Below are 5232 nucleotides of genomic sequence, written 5' to 3'. Positions count from 1 at the left end.
TTGTTGATGATTAAAGCAGATGGACTTGGGTAAAATTCATAAAGAGTAAAGATGTTGCTTGTGATGTATTCAGTAGTTTCTGCACTCAAATTCAATCTGAAAAAGAATCAAAGATTTTGAAAGTCAGAAGTGATCATGGTGGAGAATTTGAAAATGAGCCATTTGAAGCTTTTTGTGAAAAACATGGAATTGTCCATGAATTCTCTTCTCCTAGAACTCCACAACAAAATGGGGTTGTAGAGAGAAAGAATATAACTTTACAAGAAATGACCAGAACCATGATCCATGAAAACAATTTACCAAAACATTTTTGGGCAGAAGCAGTGAATACAGCATGTTATATCCAGAACAGGATCTATATTAGACCCGTTTTGGAGAAAACAGCATATGAACTCTTTAAAGGAAACCCAATATCTCTTACTTTCATCAATTTGGATGTACATGTTACATTCTAAATAACAAGCTCTACCTAAAGAAATTTGATGTCAAGGCCCAAAGAGGAATCTTCTTAGGTTACTCTGAAAGGTCAAAAGCATACAGAGTGTATAATTCAGAAACACTTTGTGTTGAAGAATCTATGCTTGTGAAATTTGATGACAAAGAGCTTGAAGGTAAAACTTCAAAGCAAGGTGAAAGTTTTGCAGAGATACAGGTTCCTGAAGCTACTCCAGAACCTGATCAGATAGCTGAATCTGAAGAAAGTCCAGAAGCTGAACCCACATCAGAAGCGCAAGATGAAATTGCTTCTGATGAAGCACAAGATGGCTCACATCAAGCAGATCCTCCTAGAAACACATTCAAGCACAAGTCTTCACATCCTGAGGAATTAATCATTGGAAACAAAGATAGTCCAAGAAGAACAAGATCATACTTCAGACAAGAAGAGTCAATGATTGGACTGATCTCAATGATTGAACCTACAACGGTTGATGAAGCACTTTCAGATGATGGATGGATCTTAGCTATGCAAGAAGAGCTGAATCAATTTCAAAGAAATGATGTGTGGGATCTGGTACCCAAACCTCAGCGCAAGAACATTATTGGAACAAAATGGGTATTCAGAAACAAGCTGAATGAGCAAGGAGAAGTAACAAGAAACAAAGCCAGACTCGTTGCACAAGGGTATAGTCAACAAGAAGGCATTGATTACACTAAAACATTTGCTCCAGTTGCAAGATTGGAAGCAATCAGGTTACTTCTTTCCTATGCAGTTAATCATGGCATAATATTATATCAAATGGATGTCAAGAGTGCATTTCTTAATGGTGTCATAGAAGAAGAAATGTATGTCAAGCAACCTCCTGGATTTGAGGATATTAAATATCCTGACCATGTTTTTAAATTGAAGAAATCACTATATGACTTGAAACAAGCTCCCAGAGCTTGGTATGATAGACTAAGTAATTTCTTAATCAAAAATGATTTTAAAAGAGGACAGGTTGATACAACACTCTTCAGAAGGACCCTTGGGAAAGATATTCTTGTTGTGCAAATATATGTTGATGATATAATATTTGGTTCTACTAATGCATCTCTTTGCAAGGAGTTTTCTAAGTTAATGCAGGATGAATTTGAAATGAGCATGATGGGAGAGCTGAAGTTCTTCCTCGGCATTCAAATTAATCAATGCAAAGATGGAGTCTATGTTCATCAATCAAAGTATACAAAGGAGCTTCTGAAGAAGTTCAAGCTTGAAGATTGTAAAATGATGAACACTCCAATGCACCTTACTTGCACCTTAAGCAAAGAAGATGAAGGAGCTAAAGTTGATCAGAAGCTGTATAGAGGTATGATTGGTTCTTTGTTATACCTCACTGCATCTAGGCCAGATATTTTATTCAGTGTATGCTTGTGTGCAAGATTCCAATCAGATCCTAGAGAATCTCATATGACTGCTGTCAAGAGAATCTTCAGCTATTTGAAAGGAACAACTAATCTTGGACTCCTTTATAGGAAATCCTTAGATTATAAGCTAATTGGATTCTGTGATGCTGATTATGCTGGTGATAGGATTGAAAGAAAGTCAACCAGTGGCAATTGTCAATTTCTGGGTGATAATCTTATATCTTGGGCTAGCAAAAGACAAACAACTATTGCTATGTCTACAGCAGAAGCAGAACACATTTCAGCTGCAAGTTGTTGTACACAACTACTTTGGATGAAACATCAGTTGGAAGACTATCAGATAACTGCTAACAGTATTCCCATTTATTGTGATAATACTGCTGCTATTTGTTTGTCTAAAAATCCAATTTTGCATTCAAGAGCTAAGCACATTGAAATCAAACACCATTTTATCAGAGACTATGTTCAAAAAGGAATTTTAGATATACAATTCATTGATATTGAAAATCAATGGGCTGATATATTTACTAAGCCTTTAATTGTTGAAAGATTTGATTTTATAAAGAAAAATTTGAACATGCACTTTGTGTCTGATTAAATGTTTGCTTGCTCCTGAATAGGATTTTAGGTTCTGAAGTTAGTTCAGAAGCAGTAGTCCATCAGAAGCTCTTTATTAAGGTTCTGAGGAAAACTCGCTTCTGATGATGACGTCAGCATCTGAAGTCCAGAAGCTGGATTTTATGCGTCTGAATAGTGGAGTTAGTGGAAATGTTGGGAGTTACTTTTTATGGTAACTTCTGGCCCACTAACTTGGTAGTTACTCTGAGAACTTCTGACGTGGCCTATATGTATTGGTGTATAACTTAAAAGGGCAATGATGATTTAATAGCTTTGAAAGTACTTTTCACGCGCCCCCAATTTTGTCATTAATGTTATGTTTGTTTGTCTCTTTTGAATTGCAAACATTTTTACTCTTAACACTTTGTCAATTCACACACTACTCACTCACAACAAACACATTTGCTCTCAAACCTCTTGCGAAGTAAGCGCGTTCTCTCAACCCTAGAACCCTAAAATCATCATCTTTTTCAATCATCATCAAATGGCATCATCAAGCTCGCAACGAGAAGTTTCAGAATCTACTGCACGAATGGTCCCTGAATATGACTACAGAGGAAGAAGCATGAAATTGGAAGAATGGGATTTAAAGGTTCAGATAGAGAATCCAGTGGATTTTGAATCACTAGCTTTTCATAAGTGTTGGATCAGAAGCTACTATGAAGAGCTAGGACTTCTGAAATACTTCAAGATGTTGAATGGACCAACATACGAAGCATTGGTTAGCCACTTCTGGGTAAGAGCAAAAGTTTATAACAAAGCAGCATCCCTAGCCGAAGAAAGTCAAATGGTTTTGATTTATCCAGAACTGGAGGGGAAGACAAGAGAAGAAATGAGACTTGAGCCTTTTTCCGGTGATGAAATCAGGTCCAGTGTATGTGGAATTCCAGTAAGGATTACTGAATGGCAGATAGAAGCTGTACTTGGTATTGAAGCTTCTAGAAAATATTCTGGAATTGATCTTTCAAATGCTGCTGAAGAACGCATTTGGAAAGAAATAGTTAATTTTGTTATATACAATTCCAGGAAGGAAGGGAAATATGCTGAATTGGGCATGGAAACTAAGATGCTTCTGAAGATTCAGAATGAGAACTTACTACCATGTGGTGGATGTGAAAAACCCAATTTGGCACAGAAAGTCTTTCTCCAGTACTTCATCAAGAAGGAAAAGGTGAACATGCCAAAATACATGTTCAAGTACTTGATAGAGTGTCTGAAACAGAGTCAGCTGCAGGATAAACCCTGGGTTCCTTATGGGAGACTCTTATCAGAGATATTCTATCAAGGAGGTGTCTTGGACAGTCTAAGCAGTGCTCAAGCCTTCACTGATAAGATGATTGACACTAAGACTGGGAAGTTCATCAATGCTCATACACTCTTGAATATGAAGCTAATCAGTGAGGTCACCAAACTTCAAACTGATTTGAGTGAATCCCATGTCAGGTCTGATCTTATGAGGGATTTTCCACCCATCTGCAAAAAGGATCCTATTGATGTGCAGATGTACTACACCAAGGATCACTATGAGGCAACCAACAAGGTCATCAGATTGGATGAGGTACCTGAGGAAATGTATGGTGGTGCAGTGCCTCTGGCAAAAGGCAGAAGATCAAAAAGAAAAATGACTGCAGAAGAGTATATGGAAGTTGAAAAATCTGCTAAGAAGGCAAAACCTACTTCTGACAAGCTTAAAATTGGTGGTTCTGCAATGCCATCAATTGAAGAAGTAACTGAAGACATCAATTCGAGCGTAGTCCTAAGTATTGGTATTGCTCCTGAACAGCCTGCTATACCAAAAAGGAAGAGGAAGCCACCCTTGAGGAGGACCAAGAATTTTCCTCATGTTACCAAGATAGCTGAAGCTGCTTCTGATTTGGCCTTGAAGGACTTACAAGGGAAGAAGGCAGAAGCTGAAAAAGTTTTGGAAATTGCATCTGAGCTACAAGAGTCTGTAGCTTCAGAAGTTAAGCAACTGATGCTGATGGCGAGTGAGTCTGCTAAGAAGGATTCTGATCCTGAACCAGAAGAGGTAATCAATATATCATCAGATTCTGCATCCTCATCATCATCAGATTCTGATGATGATATACCCATAGCTCAACTTCTTCGAAAACCAGTAAAAAGTCATTCAACATCAACCAAGACCAACAAAAAGTCCTCTCAGCCAAGCACTTATGAACCAGTTGGTCATGTAATCAATCAGAAGTTGGCTCAAATGGCTGAGCAGAGAGACAGAGTCATTGATACTATTCTCCGTCATAACCCTCAACCTCTTAATATTCAACCTCTCAACATGATCATACCAGAAGATGTTGAACCCAACTCAGAGAAAGCCTCTGAAACAACTCCATAAGTAGTTGCTTCTGAAAATGTTGTTTCAGAAAGCCCCCATCAACAACCACCCAAACCCTCATCACCCCCACAACCACAATCACCAGTTGCTAACATTGACCCCCAACTCAACATCCAAACACCAACTTCACCACAACAACCACCAACTGTTACTGAAACTGACTCCCCACTAAACCAACAACCAGAACAAACTTTTCCCAAACCAACTCCCATGGATATTGACAATCCTCAAGTCAATCTCCAAGCCTCAACCTCAACATCACAAATTGCTTCTGACCAGCCATCACTCTCAACTCCATCTCATCAATTCACCATTCCAGAATCCAACCCTGTTCAAGACTTTATGCTTAGTGATTCTGACCTGGAAACTCTTGAACAACGACCCATGGACATCCTGGAATCTGAACATATTGACGT

This window comes from Medicago sativa, chromosome 4 (genome assembly GCF_051527215.1).
Source record: "Medicago sativa cultivar Bolivia chromosome 4, Bolivia_mono, whole genome shotgun sequence".
Classification (NCBI taxonomy): Eukaryota; Viridiplantae; Streptophyta; class Magnoliopsida; order Fabales; family Fabaceae; genus Medicago; species Medicago sativa.
The sequence above is the reverse complement of the archived record's forward strand: the minus strand, read 5'-3'. Positions refer to the sequence as shown.